The sequence below is a fragment of the Danio rerio genome, chromosome 4 (assembly GCF_052040795.2).
Source record: "Danio rerio strain M-AB ecotype USA chromosome 4, GRCz13ab, whole genome shotgun sequence".
Classification (NCBI taxonomy): Eukaryota; Metazoa; Chordata; class Actinopteri; order Cypriniformes; family Danionidae; genus Danio; species Danio rerio.
In genome coordinates this window covers 705,203-725,000 of record NC_141024.2, presented here as the reverse complement: position 1 = coordinate 725,000, position 19,798 = coordinate 705,203, and the positions used below count along the sequence as shown (strand labels likewise).

The 19,798-nt window shown below is 38.1% G+C and overlaps 2 protein-coding genes and 1 long non-coding RNA gene across 9 annotated transcripts in view; all 3 read right to left on the bottom strand.

The window, feature by feature from the left end:
* Positions 1-19,798, bottom strand: part of xpot (exportin, tRNA (nuclear export receptor for tRNAs)) — a 266,921-nt gene that overhangs the window by 195,222 nt on the left and 51,901 nt on the right. For both annotated transcript variants that reach the window (XM_087246977.2, XM_087246978.2), the window contains exon 3: positions 13,908-14,155. The gene's annotated coding sequence lies outside the window, so the exon portion shown is untranslated. The remainder of the gene's footprint in view (positions 1-13,907; positions 14,156-19,798) is intronic.
* pthlha (parathyroid hormone-like hormone a) overlaps positions 1-19,798 on the bottom strand; it is a 224,349-nt gene that overhangs the window by 152,650 nt on the left and 51,901 nt on the right. For all 6 annotated transcript variants that reach the window (XR_015942071.1, XR_015942072.1, XM_088649806.1 and 3 more), the window contains exon 3: positions 13,908-14,155. The gene's annotated coding sequence lies outside the window, so the exon portion shown is untranslated. The remainder of the gene's footprint in view (positions 1-13,907; positions 14,156-19,798) is intronic.
* Positions 1-19,798, bottom strand: part of LOC148679883 (uncharacterized) — a 759,583-nt gene that overhangs the window by 714,832 nt on the left and 24,953 nt on the right. The window lies entirely within an intron of this gene.

Below are 19,798 nucleotides of genomic sequence, written 5' to 3'. Positions count from 1 at the left end.
TGTGGACGACACTGTGGCTACACACAGGAGCAGTTTGAGGAGGATAAACATCTGACTAATAAACTCTCAAACACAACATCTGAACGCGAGGATGTGCATTACTTTATAATAATTCAAAGGTCTGTCATTAACTATTCCTTAACACAGATCATGTCAGAGATCAAGCTAAAAGCAGCCAAATAAATGATCAATGACCGTGTGAAGTTAAGTTCAAGCAGCGGTCCAAGTACTGAGCCTTGTGGTACTCCATACCAATCAGAAGCATGCTGGTGCAATTTCAATAATACCAAAACACATCCATATGGCTTTGCATAACAAATAAGCAAACAAAACATAAAACACTGAAGAATCAATCCATTGTTGTTTTCACGATCACCAGCGATCTAGCCTGTGCAGATCAGAGGATAACTACACATATGCCACTGATATGAACTACAACTCCCAGCATGTACCTTGCACACACCGGTTCCTGTTTCCCACTGATTACAATCACACAGCTATGTAAATAAAGGACTATTTGCACACTTCTGGGCTGAGTCTTCTGTAACCATGGGAAGCTGGACAATGGAGTTTAGGATCCATATTTCAGTTTATTAAAAAGAGAATGGTCAGGCAGGCAAATAAATGCATTGAGTTAATCAAACATCACAGTCAAAAACAGGCGAATGATCAGTACAGGCGACAAAACAACATCAAGGAGAAAACAAGTCAGCGATCAAAACATGAAAGACCAGGGCTCCGTTCTTCATTTCTCACTTAAATGATCTAAGATGATTTGGCAGATCCTGGATCTGTTAATCTTGATAACTGATCTCTTGCTAATTTGGTTCTTCAAACAAGTTTGCGAATCAGATTAAAATGTCTGGATGAACTGATCTGAGATCGCTGCATGTGTTGTGAAGGACAGATCTATCCATCCTGGAAATCATGATCAGCAATGCAGCGATTGGCTGACGGCACATCAGCGTAATGACATCATCTGATATTCAATTATGAAAATTACATGAAATTAGCAGTAATCGGTTTGTTAAATTTTAAACTTCCCACGTTTGTTATGAGCTGCAGGTTTTACACTTTCATGTGTCGAGAGTATTCATCATGTATTTCAATGCATATCAGTGTATTTAGTTCTACATTTAGAGAAGATTTTCTTTATTATAGTAGCTTAGGCCTGCTCAAGTTTTGTCATCGTAAGGAATAACTGTAGAAATTAATTTTGCATAAAAAAAGCTTTCGATATCGGTAAAGGTGTCTGCAACTTTTGCGAATCATCAAAATCACCGGCATATTAGCGGTCAAAACACGTGCATGACTGCATAAATTATTATCTTTTTTCAAAATAAGTCGAATGTTGTGCATGTAGGCGTTTGTATCGAAAAAGTTCATATCAATAAATTCGCTCTTTGAATAATTTGCTCTTTGTCTGCATAAGTTTTATTAATATATGTATTTTTAACTTAGCATTTGGTTCATACTTTCAGTATCATCTTTGCTTGAACAGACCCAATCTAATCCTGTTTATGAAATGAGCCTGCTCCCAAGTAGGTTTGAGCTACCAGAACTGTTACTATGACAACAACTCTCGGATGATTTGAGAAGAACTCAACGAGCGTGGATCATGTCAAATCTTCAATATCCAAATCCAGCTAACTGAGTAATCCACGTATGAAGAACGGACCCCAGGAAAACACTTTGTAATGCTACAGAAAAACAGCACATAGGTTGCACAGGCTAGATCGTTGATGATCATGACTATTAAAAAGACATGACAGAATAACCACGAGCTCATGAAACCAACAAACACAACATAAACTATATACAGTAAGTTAACAAGCCAAGGCAGTATGATGCGGTCCTTTCATAGTTTTCATAGTGTTTACCAACATCCTATTTAGTGTTCTCCTTACATGTTACATTCACTCACTCATTTTCATTCGTCTAATAAATCAGGGGTCACCACAGCAGAATGAACCGCCAACTATTCCAGCATATCTTTTAAGCAGCGGATGCCCTTCCAGCCACAACCCAGCACTGGGAACCTCATATTTGTATGTATTGTGTCAAAGTCTCTGTTAAAGATCATAATTGTTGTGCCTTTGTGAGTTGTTCACAAACCCAAACCTCCAGAGGTAACAACATTGAAACCCCTGATGACAGAAATATCTGTACCTTCCTCTGTAAAAAGTGCTTTTTCCACACTGTAAGTGTCACAGATCTGCCCTGGCCTCATATAAGAGCTTTACAGTCTATTCAACTCTCGGTGATTCATTTCTGGCACCGGCACAACTTTTATTACACGCAGTTGTGTAAATTATTGCGACCGGTCTCCTTTAAACAGGCACAATAAACCCGCTGCCAAAAATATTTCAAGCGTGCGGTTTAATCTACTTTCTTCACGCTCGAGCCAATGAAACTGACGGGTGACGATAACAGGAAATTATCAAAATACTTAGCAAAACAACATCATAAAACCATCCACACACTTAGGCTCAGTAAACCACACACGGACCCACTGTAATGGCATTTCATTACAGCCCCTTAGAAAACGGCACATTATGACTTTGTGTTTTTGTTAAAGCAGCAGTAACTGTACTTCAGAAATGCCCAGGCTTTACAGAACCAACCCAGGAGAACGAGCGCACATCTAATCATGAAAGAATCTGAAGTCTTCTAATCACTTGCAGATTTTCACTGCCACCCAAGACTGCAGATCTCACGCTGAGTTCACACACACACACACACTTCAGCCTTCAGTCTTCTTCAATCAGTAAATTAGTGCACATCTCGCCTGCTCTCATCTGTTGTGGAGAACATGCTCATGAAGTGATTGAGGCTTGATTTGCCATTTGAAAAAGGCATGATGCAAGAGTGCTCAGGCAGGTTGTAATGTGATTGCTGAGTGTTTTATCATGTGCTACATGACTGCCAAGACAATTGAGACCATCTATTATCTATGATATTCTGCTCTAAAAGGTGTGAGCTGACTCTAGAACCGCAGGTACATATTGCATCTACTGGAATAAACCTATTACTTTATACCAGTTTTGACTAATGACACAAAATGCATGTCAAATTATTAGTTATCGCAGTAAGGCCAGACAAAATCTGCAGACATTTTTTGCTAATAATTTTGTAAACAATCTGCATATTTATGACTTTGGGAGTAAAACAACTAAAAACGTAATATTTAAAATAAACAAATATAATCTTTTTAACTTTTATTCATTGTTTACACTGCACATCCAATTAGATCCAAGTATTTGGTAAACAAAACAAGTCTCTTATACTGTAAAATATACACTCACTGGCCACTTTATTAGGTACACCTTACTAGTGCCGGGTTGGACCTCTTTTGCCTTAATCCTTGGTGGCAGAGATTAAACAAGCTCATGGAAATATTCCTCAGAGATTTTGCTCCATATTGACATGATAGCATCACACAGTTGCTGCAGATTTGTCTGCTGCACAACCATGATGCCAATCTCCCGTTCCACCACATCCCAAAGCTGCTCTATTGGATTGAGCTCTGGGGACTGTGGAGGCCATTTGAGTACAGTGAACTCATCGTCATGTTCACCAGTCTGAGATGATTGAGCTTTATGAAATGGTGTTATCCTGCTGGAAGTAGCCATCAGAAGATGGAGACACTGTGCTCATAAAGGGATGGACATGGATGTAGCGTTGATGCTCAATTGGTACTAATGGACCCAAAGAAAATCTCCCCCACACCATTACACCACCACCACCAGCCTGAACCGCTGATACAAGGCAGGATGATCCATGCTTTCATGCTGTTGAGGCCAAATTGTGAGCCGAGCATCCAAAAGTTAAAAATGGAGACTCATCAGAGCAGCAACGTTTCTCCAATCTTCTATTGTACAAATAAACCATATGAACATTCAAATTAGTCAATAATATTACTGAAATTAATTCAAAAACTATCCGCCAACTAATAAAGCATATGTTTTACACAGCAGATGCCCTTCCAGCTGCAACCCAGTACTGGAAAACACCCATACACACTCATTCACACATACACTCATACACTACAGCCAATGTAGTTGATCAATTCCCCTATAGCGCATGTGTTTGGACTGTGGGGGGAAACCCAGACCAACATGGGGAGAACATGCAAACTCCACACAGAAACACCAACGTACTCAGTAGGGACTCAAACCAGTGACCTTCTTGCTGTGAGGCCACAGTGCTAACCACTGAGCCACCGTGTCACCCAAGTAAACTACATAATGAAGATAAAGTGAGGGCAGTAGATGAGTGTCAATGTTGCTTGATTCCCATCACAGCGTGTGTTATTCTTACACGCCATCAGTCAAGTCCAGCATGAGACCGTATTTCACCTTAATAACGAACCTCGAAAACAAAACACCCGGAATGGTAATCGAAATGCAGTAATTGCGGAGAGAGGAAATAGGCTTGTTGCGGGGCCAAATGGTTTTTGGCTGGACGATGGGCCTGTTCCAGGTTTGTTCTCTTCTCCTGCTGGATATCCCAGTGAGATCTGCTGCTGAACCGCAGGTGATTACTTGAGCAGAAGTTTACGCTCTGTGGTGCAGGTGCTTGATAAATGGCCCATGTCGAGTTTAATGTGCGTCCCACGGCTGTCTGAAGTGACCACGGTTAAATTAAATGGGACAAACGGCGGGTAAGTTGACTGTGAGATGAAGTATTCGCTTGTGTTGAAAGTGCAGTTTTATGTGCATTAATGCAAACCTCTTGTAGCAAGTCTAGTCTCTGGTGCCAGAAGGAATATCATGCAGAACGATTGAGGAAGCTCAAAATGTTTTGTTTTTATTGCACATTTTTTATTTAGTCTAGCTTTTTAATCATTGATTTATTTATTTTTTTATCATGTTCATGTCTGTCATTTTGATTTTAGATGGAAATATAATCTGCCAATGGGGTAAGCTTAATAATCTAGTTGCATAAGATTCTCTTGCTCACCCCATCGCAAGATTATTCTGCTTGATTTAGGGAAAAACTCATTTAATTTTGACAAATTTTTTCTTAAAACAAGACAATGTTTTTGCTTGTCTAGAAAATGCTTCTTGATTTAAAAAGTTTTAGATATTTGGACTGGAAACTAAGTAAGAAAAGCAACGTGAATAGAGTAAAGGATGATTTATACTTCTGCCTCAAGCACATGCGTATGCTACGGCAACACCAACGCATTGACGTATAGCCCTACGCCGTGGCCGTCCGTGTCGCTGACGTCCACCTCTCAAAAATGTAGCTAAATGTTGCAATGACGCGTAGCAAAAGCTCTGTGATTGGCCGGCTTGGTAGCGCTGACAAGTCTGGGCAGACCGAGCTGGATGGAGCGATTGTTTACAAGTGTGGAGTCCCGTGAAGGAGCTCCAGATGGAAAGTGTTTTGTGTTTACCTCATGGTTAAAGTTGTTGCTGGTGCATCATTGATAAATTTAACCTCACCCTGATATTTCTAGGTATCTTATCTGACTTTTGTGGCCACTACTATCTAATGGATCTCTATTATAATGTTATTTTTAATCAATGATTTCTTTCCCTAATAAACTGACCTACACTATTGTAAAGCAGGAAGATAGCAGTGATGGAACGTATAACACTCTCGGAGTTAATGTAGTCACTACACTCTCAGTGTGGACACCTATTCATTGTACATATCGCTGTCAATTTTACATTGTCCTGTTTTATTAGGAGTATGCTGTTGTATTTTTGCACTCTCTGTCTGGAGCCAGCACCTAAGCTTTTCACTCATCATAGCACACGTGATGCTGATGATGTGACAATAAAAGTGATTTGATTTGAAATAAAGGTACATGAGCTGTCACTGGGGTGGTACCCTTTCAAAAGGTACAGATTTGTGGTAAAAGACAAGTACTTATTAAAAATACTCCTAGCAACCAGTAAGAAAACTGTGACTCGAAAGTGGCTACAATTGGAACCCCCTACAAAATCTGAATGGTTGGATATCATATCTAATGTTCAAAATATGGAGAGGATGACTTTTTCTTTAAAACTACAAATGGACAAATACCTGCAATATTGGGAGAAATGGATTGTACTTATGCCTTTACACAGTGTAACCTGATTTATATATGTATTTGTTCATGTGACCTGTAAGGAAATATGTGACCTGTCAACCGTTCATTTAAGTTCTGGTGTTTTATTGTATTAATTACCAATTTTTTTTTTTTTTTTTGTAACCTACTTTTTGTTTTTTGTTTTTTTTTGTTTTTTTCTCTCCTTAAAAGAAATAAAAAAAAAAATAAAAAAAAAAGGTACAGATTTGTACCTTAAAGGTCCATATTAATATCTTGAAGGTGCATATTAGTACCTAAAACGTACAAAAGTGTTCCTCTTAAAATTTTTAGGTACTAATATATACTTTTGAGGTACCAATATGGCCCCGTTCAGTACAAATGTGTACCTTTTGAAAAGGTTCCACCCCAGGGACAGCTCACAAACCTTTATTTCTGACAGTGTACTAAATACAAAAACCAGTCCAAGTTTTATCCCCCTGAATGTTTCCAAAAGCCTCTTACAGTACTGTGAACCTTCTCCATTTAAGTTGAAATAATGAGGTATTTAAATAACATGCTACCTTTAACACTGAGCTTAAAACTCTTTTCAAATGAGTCGAATCAACTTTCAGTACGTTTTGAGTCAACTACACTCATTTCATTTGCTGAGGTTGACTGTTGGGTTTACAGTGTGTCCTTGTTACAGTATGATTATTCATTTGACTACTGAGTAGTATTAATGTACTTACTGTATGGTTAGGGTTAAATGCATGTTAGGTTTAGGGTTAGTTGCATGTAATTATGCATAATTGAATGCAATTACTATAATATGTACATGGAACATGTGTAACGGACACCTTAAAATAAAACAAAAACTTTAAAATCCCCTTCTGCATCACACTCTGATGTCTCTAGTGTGTGTGTGTGTGTGTGTGTGTGTGTGTGTGTTTCAACTGAAAATAGCACACAGATAATGTTCTCTAGCTCACTGAAACTGACCTTGTTATGCTTTGATCCTAATTGTGGCATTTTGATGACTGTCGCTTTAAATGCAAATGAGATAGTGCTCTTTTCAAAAGAGGGCGGAGCTACAGATGGCTTTGCGTCATCTTAGTGACAGCTGTAAAACAGTAGTGTGTGTGTTGTCAGTGCTGGTCAGGTGTGCATGTGTGCTTCAGTGTGTGTGTGTGTGTGTGTGCTTGATGCTTCTGTCAGTCTATGTGGCTCCTGTCGCTGTTCATCTAAAACTCCACATCTATAATCCTGTTAGTCTATGCTGACATCATCTTCAGCAGCTCAAACACTCTAATGGATAATGGACAGACGGCTGCTTCTCACTCAGGGCTGCTGTTTATTCTAAAGAGGGAGAGATGCTCACTAGTGGGTGGGGCTTTCCCCCTCTGATGACACGTACAAAGGGAGAATGTCAATCAAAGTGTTTCATTCATCAGGTCAGATTAAAACAAATAGAATTAATTAATGTTGACCATTAGAGGTTGGAGATATTCACACACTGCAGACACACAACTGGTTTATTTTTGATAATAAGTCCCTATTAAAATATTAAAACTTCCACTCCTAAAACAACTTTTATGTTCTGATGACATCACCGGTCCCTTACTTTAAAGCCCCACCCCTTCCAGTCAAAGAATTTACATATTTAATAATCAAGTTAGAGAAATTTGTGAGTCAACTTGAACAAAAGTGTCTGCGCAATGACTAAATACAAACATTATAAATCATTATAAGTCTAAAATATTTATTTTTTCCCCCGAAATTAAAAGAAAAAACAACAAAAAGATAATTAAAAAAGAAAAATTACTGTTGAAAATAAGGAATAAAAAGGATATTTCAGGAAAATACGTTCTTGCCGCCTACATGTTGAAGAGAGAGACGCTTTGAACAGTTCCAGCTCTTTACAAGATACTTTCCATCCAATTTAGGGGCCCTTCAAGAATTCACACTCTTATATTTGGCCTCCCGGGAGGTCAGGAGTAAACAAACGAGTGAGGGGAGTCCCGCTGCGGAGATCTGGGGGTCTTTCTTTAAATAGAAAACTGCGTCTGAATGGCTGCTCTGTTAAAGTGATCAAGTCAAGACTTTTTCTGGAACACACATGGGGAAGGATTGGGGGGAAAAGGGGCCGCTGACCTGCACTCTCCTTTGAGGTGATGTTTAAAAATAGCCTTGTGTGTGTGTGTGTGTGTGTGTGTGTGTGTGTGTGTGTGTGTGTGTGTGTGTGTGTGCAGAGGTTAACGAGCTGTGCGGAGGGTGAGTTTTCAGGAAGGCCTCCCACTGAACAGTGTCCAGGAAACGATCAGAACTACACCTGAAAGCATACAGTGGACTGATAAATTGTAATAAATACTATAATATATATATATATAATACTTTAGCTTTTACTACAGTAAACTTTGGTGTTTTGAAGTATAATATACCTTATAGTTTTAGAAAACTACAGCATTTGGTCTTTATTTACAGTATATTGCTACAGATGTTGTGTTACCGTAGCAATGATAGATTCACCACATCAGGTCAATTACAATAGTTTCATGTTACCATAGTTACTGTAGATTCACCACCACAAATCAATTACAACAGTAGTCTTGTTACCATAGCAACTACAGAATCACCACAACAGATCAATTAAAACAGTTGCCATGTTACCATAGCAACAACAGAATCACCACAACAGATCAATTAAAACAGTTGCCATGTTACCATAGCAACTGTAGAATCACCACAACAGGTCAATTACAATAGTTGTCATGTTAGCATAGCAACTGTAAAATCACCACAACAGGTCAATTAAAACAGTTGTCATGTTACCATAGCAACTGTAGAATCACCACAACAGATCAATTAAAACAGTTGCCATGCTACCATAGCAACTGTAGAATCACCACAACAGATCAATTAAAACAGTTGCCATGTGACCATAGCAACAATAGAATCACCACAACAGATCAATTAAAACAGTTGTCATGTTACCATAGCAACTATAGAATCACCACAACAGGTCAATTATAATAGTTGTCATCTTACCATAGCAACTGTTGGATCAACACAACAGATCAATTACAATAGTTATCATGTTACCATAGCAACAATAGAATTACCACAACAGGTCAATAAAAATAGTAGCCATGTAACCGTAGCAACTGTAGAATCACCACAACAGGTCATTTATAATAGTTCTCATGTTACCATAGCAACTGTAAAATCACCACAACAGATCAATTATAATAGTTGTCATGTTACCATAGCAACTGTAGAATCACCACAACAGATCAATTATAATAGTTGTCATGTTACCATAGCAACTGTAGAATCACCACAACAGATCAATTATAATAGTTGTCATGTTACCATAGCAACTGTAGAATCACCACAACAGATCAATTATAATAGTTGTCATGTTACCATAGCAACTGTAGAATCACCACAACAGATCAATTATAATAGTTGTCATGTTACCATAGCAACTGTAGAATCACCACAACAGATCAATTATAATAGTTGTCATGTTACCATAGCAACTGTAGAATCACCACAACAGATCAATTATAATAGTTGTCATGTTACCATAGCAACTGTAGAATCACCACAACAGATCAATTATAATAGTTGTCATGTTACCATAGCAACTGTAGAATCACCACAACAGATTAATTAAAGTTCTATACTATGGAATGGTCCAAATGGTTCTTAATTTATAAATTATGAACATTCAGATGACGGAGAATTAATAAATGGCAAAAAGAGATTATATTGTTTAATAGCTAATAATGGACATTAATGGAATATATGTAATCAGATTTTTAAAATCAAGTACTTGTTATTAAAGTACTCTTTAAAATACTCATAATCAGATTACAGTTACTTTTGATGGATTACACAATTAAATATTATTGACACAATGGAAATACATCGTTCCAAATGCATTATTTGTACCAGTTTGTCTCTTTTTTAAAGTTGATATTGTTCATAATAGCCCTGCTGCTTATATACTTGATTCTTTACATAAGCAGTGTGTTATTGTTGCTGCTTTTCACTTCTAGTGTTTTTTAGATTAAATATTAGATGTCTCAGTGATTTTGCTGTGCATCATTAGTTTTTTGTAACGCTGCTGTTTTCTAAATGTGTTTAATGTGAAGTTTTAAACTGATCAGATGTGGTTTACTGTTATTCAGTGTTAAACACTAACAGTGAGGCATATAGAAGTGTGTGTGTTGTGAAATGTTAACTATCCATCAGTGCACTTTACACACAAGCTGTTCAGCCTCTAGTTGATCAAAAACAATGAAGATTAATTAAATGCATATCTGTCAGAATAGCACAAGATTATCCATCTTCAATATATGTGACGTCAAATAAGGGTTAGCACAAAAGTAATCCAAACGTAATCCAAAAGTAGTCAGATTAACATGAATGCCTACTATACTTTACCATACGAATATTATGAGATGAACTTAGTAGAAAAGTAATCTAAATGTATTCCAAAAGTAGTCCGATTACATCTCTATACATGTCTACTATACAATCCATGTGACATCAAATTAGTGTTAGCGCAAAAGTAATCTAAATGTAATCCAAAGTAGTCTGATTACCTCACCTTAAATGTGTACCATATTATTATTGTAAGATTATATTGCCGAATGTGTAATTAGATTCAAGTTCATTAGTAAATCCATTTGCTTCTCTACATATTCTCATGGTTTTGCTTCTCTTGGTTAGATGCAGCTGTTCTCAATGGGGCTTTAACCCGAATACCTTTAACTCTGTTTAACTCAGGGAATCTGCACCTTTCAACAACTCACTGGCTCCTTTTTTCCAGCGTGTGTGTGTGTGTGTGTGTGTGTGTGTTATGTAAGCTCCTCTAGATGCTGAAACAGTAGAATTCTTTCAAAAGACACTGACAGAAGGCTTTCATTTGGTCCCTCAATGTGAAAACCAGATGACGAAGGTCATAAAGCTGTATTCTTTAAACACCGCACTGAATGCTACTGATCCCATACATCAGACAATATCATGAAAACAGGACAAAAGCCAGCATTTCCTATAGTCAAGCAGTTTCTTAAAAAACTCCAATTGACTTTGTGTTCAGATTGACTCCCCTTTGGTGATGTTGGTGCTGTTTTTGCCCCATTGAATTCCATTATAATCACATTTATTGATTGTAAAGTCATGACAGCAGATGATCATGCATTCCTGATTGTTGCTGGTTTTCCTTGTTGGATCATCAGTTGTCAGCATTAACCCTTTAGATTGGCCTGTGCTGAAGAGTTTCTGGCTTTTTTAAAACGTGTGTGTGTGTGTGTGTGTGTGTGTGTGTGTGCGTGTGTGTGTGTGTGTGTGTGTGTGTGTGTGTGTGTGTGTGTGTGTGTGTGTGTGTGCAGAAATACACTTACTGTGTTTACAGTGCTCTAACAGTTGAGGGTATCATTTGATTCTCTCAGATGTATGAAGGTCTGAGAAGGTCACACACACTTTACTCCATATAGAAGCCAGACACACAGCTTTTTTGCACTGCAACGGCTGATCAACAGTAAATATTGTTAATTGTTGCTCTTCCTGACAGGAAAAACCAGCAGCAATCAAGAATGCATGATTATATGCTGTCATGTCTTTGCAATAAAAAATGGCATTATATTAGAAGTCAATGGGGCAAAAACAGCCCCAACATGATGATAGATTAATATATTTGAGTTTATTGTTGATTTGTTTGGTTTTTTTAATTGGCAAAGCATTTTTCCAAACTTTGTGTCAAAATAAGATTCGTCACCAAAAACCATCCCATTTGCTGAAACACAGACATGTATCCTATGAAATCTACAAAAACTGCATGACAATAAACACTTTGGACTAATTAGGGTAGAATTATATTCCTAATTAATGTTTGTTGTGATTTAAAATGAATAAAAGCCCTAATAAATAATTAATTCATATGTACTAAGGGAATGTTTATGTCTGGTGACTGTAGAAACACAGGGTTATTTCAACTTAAATTGGGTCAAATATATATTTTACATTTTCATGGACACCAAACTCAAGGACTTTCAAAGGACTATTTCAGCGTGTCACTTTCAACAATTTAGACTATTTTATGTCCAAAGAACTTTAATGCAATTTGTTGACTTCAATCCAGTTAAAGGTGCAGTGTGTAAGTTTGACACCCAGTGGTTGAACTAGGTATTGCATTCCTGGTTCAAAACACTTGCAAGCACAGGTTGCCAGATTGGCGACATCAACAGCAGTGTGCCTGACTGTCAAGCTTAAAGACTGGTTTAAGGCTGATATAAGTTGTGTTCTACACTCTCAGAAATAAAGGCATGGGAGCTGTCACTGGGGCAGTACCTTTTCAAAAAATACATATTTGTACCCAAATAGTCCACAGTGGTACCTTAAAAGTGCATATTAGTACTTAAATGTACCTAAAAAGTACCTTTGAGGTGCCTTTATGGACCCTTTAGGTACGAATATGTACCTTTTGAAAAGATACTGCCCCATCTCCTGTACCTTTCTTTCAGAGAGAGTATATAAAAGCAACAGAGGAATATCCTCCATATTAAAAGGAATTTTTGTCCAAAACAACACCTGAAACTTCTATTTCAGAAACAGTTTCACTTCTTACAACCTGACAATGATCAACTCAGGTACAGCTCATGTGCTTAATTCAGTGTTAAATGCTGATAATGTGAGTCTGACATGACATTTATTTCCGTACTACTGACAGCAGCAGCAGATAGTTCAGCTCAGATCTGGAGAATACAATAAACCGGCTGAGATTGAACTTCAGAGCTGAGACTCAGTGCAAACCAACACATATCAGTGATTCAGCATCTACATTTAATCATGTTCAAGAGGTTTAAAATGTCTTTATTATATTGGGTTAAATGCGTATCTCGTCAGGTAGTGCATTGTTCAGACACGGGGTTACAATGTGACCTGCTCACTTAATGTTTAAACTCATAATATTTATATTATTAATTAATAACCTCATGTGGAACTCTGAATCTGCATCTCATTTCAGATTCTGCTACTGTCCACCAGAGGGCGCATTTTGGTCGAGGATGCACACTTTAAAACAGGGGTCACCAAACTTGTTCCTGGAGGGCCGGTGTCCTGCATATTTTAGCTCCAACCCTAATCAAACACACCTGAACAAGCTAATCAAGGTCTTACTAGGTATACTTGAAACATCCAGGCGGGTGTGTTGAGGCAAGTTGGAGCTAAAACCTGCAGGGACACCGGCCCTTCCAGGACAGAGATTGGTGACCCCTGCTTTAAAAGCCTTCATGACTGAATAAAGGAAATACGCTGTTTTCCACCATCTGGCAACCTGGGGTGCTGAAATATGATTGGCTAAACTGGCAGTGGGCGGATTAAAGAGACCAAAACAAAGACAGCCGCTCCGGCACGTAACACACATTCTCAAAGCAGACTAGAGCATTGTGTTTCAGATAAACATGAATGTGCACTGAGCATGTTTCTGAATATCTGCACACACGTTATAGTGTTTTTATGCTTTAGAAGAGTCAAATAAATGCATAGAGCACCTTTAATATTCTGAAATATTTCTGAAATATTGATCAAACGTGCATTATTTGTCATAGTTCTTTAAATTTAAGATTTTAAAATGATGAATATAGTTTTCGAAAGCAGCACAGTGCGATAGTTGATAAAACATCTTAAACTTTCAATTCAAGCACTTTAGAGGAGGGGTGTTTGTTTTTAAGCCCTTTCCAGACCTTGAATTAATCAGAAATTTTGTATTTAATTTAATGAATAATAATAACCCAGGGTTTTGTCCATATTTGACCCAAAATGGGGCTGAAACAACTGTGCATTTTTAGAGTGTAGCATCACGCTGTTCTGTCTGTACCTCTTCTGAAATGTGCCGCTCCAGACAGTCTTTGTTTGGGAGAGCTGGAAATGGGATGTGCGTCCACTGCTCTGGAATTTTCCCTGTGTTTGGGCCAGGTGTCTGCATGCAGGTGGGCCGCTCAGAGGAATGAGGTTTATAACTGCAGGCCGTGTTTGAAGCTGCACTTCCTGGTGTGTCTTTCAGCAAATAAACAGACCGCGGCGGTGCACATGACGGCTAAGTGAGTGGCAAGAGGTGAAAATCTCCTGGAAAAGAGAAAAAAAAGAAGAAGAGAATGGAGAGGGATTATTCATGTGCATGTGTTGAAGAGCCACAGACAGCTGCTGTTTCTCCTGCTTTAGTGCTGAACAAAACTAGTCTTAAGCTGCTTAAATACCCTACAATACATTGCATGAATCAAAATTATAGATTTTTTTGTGTCATACTTTACAGTAAGGCAGGCCCGGCGATGCAGGGTGGGTGGGGATGGGGGGGTGGCAAAAGGGGCACTGCACCCTAAGAAAAATAATTTGCACCCCCCCAGTGTGTTACTCGTGGTGAACATTTTGGCTATTGCTTGCTGTAAAGTACTTTCCCCCATGCTTTTGTAAGATGGAGGGATTTTCATGTCAGAAAAAACAAAGGTGAAGTGCGAGCACATGGATCACAGACCGGGACAGGGGTGTGTGTGATGACCCGCAGGTCCAGCTAAACAGTTCTGGGACGGTTAATGAGGCTTTGTGTTGTTTATAGGTGTCGAGACGGCAGCAAATCTTCAGACGTTTTGCTGGAAACTCTGCAGGTCAGACCTTCACGCTCTTTTATCATGTAAAAAAGGAGCTATGCTGCTGTTTTGTTCAATACAAAACTCTACACGGTGGCAGAGTGGCTCAGTGGTTAGCACTGTGGCCTCACAGCAGAAAGGTTTCTGGTTCGAGTCCCGACTGGCTCAGTTGGCGTTTCTGTTTGGAGTTTGCATGTTCTCCATGTGTTGACTGTAGTGTATAAGTGTGTGTGTGAATGAGTGTGTATGGGTGTTTTCCAGTACTGCGTTGCAGCTGGAAGGACATTCGCTGTGTAAAAACTATATGCAGGAATAGTTGGTGGTTCATTCCCCTGTGGCGACCCCTGAAACAAAGACTAAGCCAAAGGTAATGGAATGAATGAAGGAACTTAAAAGCAAACAAAATGAAGCGAGTTTATGCTCAGATCAAGAAAATAATACCCATGTAATGTTGTACTTTGTTACATTGCTACACAGCTCAGTTTTGTTTTTTTTGTTTTGTTGCACAGCTACATTAAGTGTTACATTGTTAAAAGCTCAATATTGTTACTATTTTGTTGTTGTAACAGTTCAGTTGTTATTTTTTTTGTTATAATGTTTTACAGTTCCATTTATTCATTTGTTACATTGTTATGCGGCTCAGTTTTTTTGTTGCACAGCTACATTTAGTGTTACATTGTTAAAAGCTCAATATTGTTACTATTTTGTTGTTGTAACAGTTCAGTTGTTATTTTTTTGTTATAATGTTTTACAGTTCCATTTAGTAATTTGTTACATTGTTATGCGGCTCAATTTTGTTACAATTTTGTAACATTTGTTTAACATTTTGGTTACATTGTTACACATCTCAATTTTGTACTTTGTTTGATTACAGAGTTTGATTTTGTTACATCGCTCTATTTTGTTACATTTTTGTTGCACAGTTTAATTTTGTTACAATGTTACAATGTTAATTGTCCTTACATTGTTTTGGTTACATTCATTGTTACATCGCTAAATTTGGTACCTTTTTTGCTATTTCATTACACAGCTTAATTTTGACCTTTTACATTTTTTGTGCGTTTTTTGTTACATGGTTGGATTTTTAATACTCAAAATTTTCATACTTATGGTTACATTGTCACACAGCGCAGTTCTGTACTTTTTGTAACGTAGCTCCATTTTATAACTTTTTTGTTATGTTAAATTTTCCAGTTTTGTTTAGTTTTTGCTACACAGCTCAGTTTTGTAACATTTTTCATGCTTACATTTAGATTTACCTTCATAATGCATTCACTTAAAAAACCAGAAGCTTCTAATCAGATTAAAATGGATTTAGTTAAAAAAAAGTTTAAGAAATTAAAGTTTTATAAACAAACAACCTGGAATGAATCAAGAGCACACAGGTTTGAATGCATTCTGGAAGATGTTAAAACATTTGTATTGCATAAACAGAAGTAAAATACTGAGGAACAATATAATTTGGGCCGTGCAGTGCAGGATGGTGTGATGTTTTACGTGCAGACAGTTCTCTTCCACACCTGACCACAGTTTGACCATCAGACTCTTTCTTTGGCTTCATCTGTTTGGCTGTTTCTGGTCTGGGATGATTGTTATGATCTATGCTCTGCTCACTTCAGCCAGTCACTACAAACAGTCAGAAACACATCCCCAGGACAAATATAGAGATATTGTTCCTACTCTGTTATTGTTAAAGCATCCACTGGAACTGTTGGAGTAAAAGCACTTCAGCTTATTTCAGAAAAATACAAGAACAGCCTTTGAGTTTCTCTCACTGCTTCTGGAGTTCAGAGAAATCACCACAACCACACTGAAATAAACAACCAAGTTACTTAGTATTTCACTTGTTTGCCAGTATAATTATCTAGGAAGTTTTTTATTATTATTATTTTTTTTTTTAGAGTTTATGCTTAGAAAAAGATGTCATCTAAAAATACATTTTATTATATATAAAAATATTTCATTTTTAACAAATAACATATAACATCTGCACTTTTATAACAATGCATTTCCCAAAATCTTGCATCAGCTAAATCTTGATGTTCATGACTAAATGAAAAAGACTGCAATAGATAAATAAATCATTAATAATAATAATAATAATAATAATAATAATAATAATAATAATTATTATTATTATTATTATTATAAAAATAATAATAACAACAACAATAATAATAATAATAATAACAACAACAATAATAATAAAAATTATAATAACAATAATAATAATAAAAATATAAATAATAATAATAATAACAATAAAAATTATAAAAATTATAATAACAATAATAATAATAATAACAACAATAATAATAATAAAAAATATAATAATAACAATAATAACAATAATAATAATAATAAAAATTATAATAACAACAATAATAATAATAATAATAACAATAATAATAATAATAGTAATTGTTGCTGTTATTATTATTATTATATTCACATATTGACTGCTGTTGAATGCTGATTATGATTCATCAGCAATATCATTAATTAATCAGCTGAAATGGAGAATAATTAGAGTTTCATAGGACAAAGTCAATGTAAATATTTTGTAATGAACAAGATGAAACAATCCACAACTCTCTGCATGCTCTGCTGCTGTGAATCTTTCCTAAAGCTTTCACTTTTCTAAAACACACTGTATGCAAACACACCCGTATGCCAGCCTCCGCAAACAAGCCCTTTTCTGTCTCCGTCTGAACTCAAACCACACACACTCGTCCACTATCAGCGAACACATCTATACTGCTGCCACCGACCAGGACCTGCAATGAGGTCATGAGTGCCTTCAATCAGGTCCTCTCCTGAGCTGTTCCCACGGGCTGCTATTGATTCTGCTTTAGGAGGCTCTGGACGCTTTGAAGAGCTACGCAAAAGCTACACACAGAAGACGAGGGCTGTGTTTACACTCCCGGCGCCTCCCTGAGATCCTTCAGTCCTGACCCGCTCACATCATAATAATCGTATTTAAATTAATACTTTCGTTTGGGCAGAGCTCGGTTACTGATTACAAAGTACACCACAAAATGTGTGGTCAGTATTATAATCTCTACGTAAAGTGCACTGCACACTGAGCCACATTTTCATTCATTCATTCATTCATTCATTTTCATCTGCTTTTCCGGGGGCTGGGTTACGGGGGCGGCAGATTCAGGAGAGAACTTCTCCCCAGACACTTCCTCCAGCTCCTCCAGGGGGATCCTGAGTCGTTCCCAAGCCTGCCGAGAGATTTAGTCTCTCCAGCATGTCCCTATGTAGGCCTCCAGGAGAAATCCTGAAACAGATGTCCGAGCCACCTCAGCTGACTTCTCTCGGCGTGGAGGAGCAGCGGCTCTACTCCAGGCACCTCCCCGGTGACAGAGCTCCTCACCCTATTTATAAGGTGAGATTTATCACCCTGCGAAGGAAACTGAGCCCTCACATTGTCCGCTCATTCTACACCTGCACTGTGGAGAGTCACCTGACTGGCTGCATCACCACCTGGTATGGAAACAGCACCAGCAGCAATCGCAAAGGCCTATATAGGATTGTGCGAACTGCTGGCCGCGTAGTAGGAGGTGAGCTCCAGCCACCTGGAGCTCTGTTCAGCAGAGGGAACGGAACCAACCCCGTGACGTCAGACACAGCGACGTTACAATATGGCAGCGCCCTAGCTCTTAAATCTATAGTAAAACATGCCGTTTTCTGTTAAATAGTTCCAGTAATCGAGTTTGTTTAATATTTTTTCATTAAAGTGGAATGAAAGTCAATGGTTACAGGTTTCCAACATTCTTTAAATTATCTTCCTTTGTGTTTCTAACCACTTGGGGGCGATTAAATAATGAGTAAATGACAAATCTGTGCGTGAACTATCCCTTTACCCTCATAACTACAGCACTTTCTGCAGCGGAGGAGTTTTGTTCTGTGGGCTTTGATGCGAGCGGGTTTATCTGCAGCTCCAGCTGATATCTCCAGTAATATCAATACAGCGTAAACGCCCTGAATATAAACAGCACCTCTCTGCTCTGACCCTGTGGAGTTTGGCATCTGCGAGGAAACCCAATCCGTCCATTTATTAGTTCCCGAAGGCCGTGTTGTTGCAAGAATCAGGGATGAAAAAAGGCGACAGGATTAGTGCCACAGCAAGACAAACATGCGCCAAGCGTTATTTCCCTGCATTAAAGACAGCGGCTGGCGTTTCTGCACACCCTTTCCTCTGCTCCTGCGGATCCTGTTACGCTTTATTTTGTAGACTTCAAATGCGCTCTTTATTCCTGCGCTTTAATGTAATAAAGCACTTGAGCATGAGTAAAGAGTCTCCGCCAATGCTTTCTGGACACATTTGTGTGATCTCGCTCTTTATCTGCCTTTTCATCGCATGTTTGGAGGGATTTCAGCTCTGCTGATTTGTGTGTGTGTGTGTGTGTGTGTGCAAATATCTGGATTTGGTGTGTTTTTTGTAGAAACGGCTCACTCTTGGCGAGATAAAAGTCAGATGGAAAATATAACTTCAGTGTATTCAACAGCACTTTTCCACTTGGAGGTCAGTCGTGAACAGAAGCTGCTGTCCAAACGCCAACAAAAATCGGCGCTTTAGCAAGTGACACAATTATTCCATGTTTTCTCTGTTTTAACACGGAAGTCAAGGGTCTTGTGCTAAATTTACACAGCGCAGAGGAGGCACAGACGCACCTCTGATGTGGCAATTATGTGTCTTTACATGCCGAGTGTTAATGCTGCTCTGAGGTGGCAGAAATATATGTACAAAAGCTGTAATCGGAGTTCAAGCAGGAATAATGCAGTCTGGAGTAATGCTGGCTTTTATAGTTATAGAAATCCACCTTTGCTCATCACTTTCAGAGCTCAACCTGCTCCTACTTTATAATATAGAGTTGAAGTCAATATGATTTGCCCTCATTGAGTGTGACGATACGCGAATTCGTATTGAACCGTTCGGTGCGAGACTTTCGGTTCCGTACGCATTAGAAACCGAACAATTCAGATTAATATTTAAAAAGATAAAAGAAAATAAGTGTACAATACCATAGACTGATTTCACGCGGCCGCCATTTTCAAAAGCGAAATCGAGGCTGCGGTGGGACGAAACGCGGAAGTATCATTGGGAGTCACATAG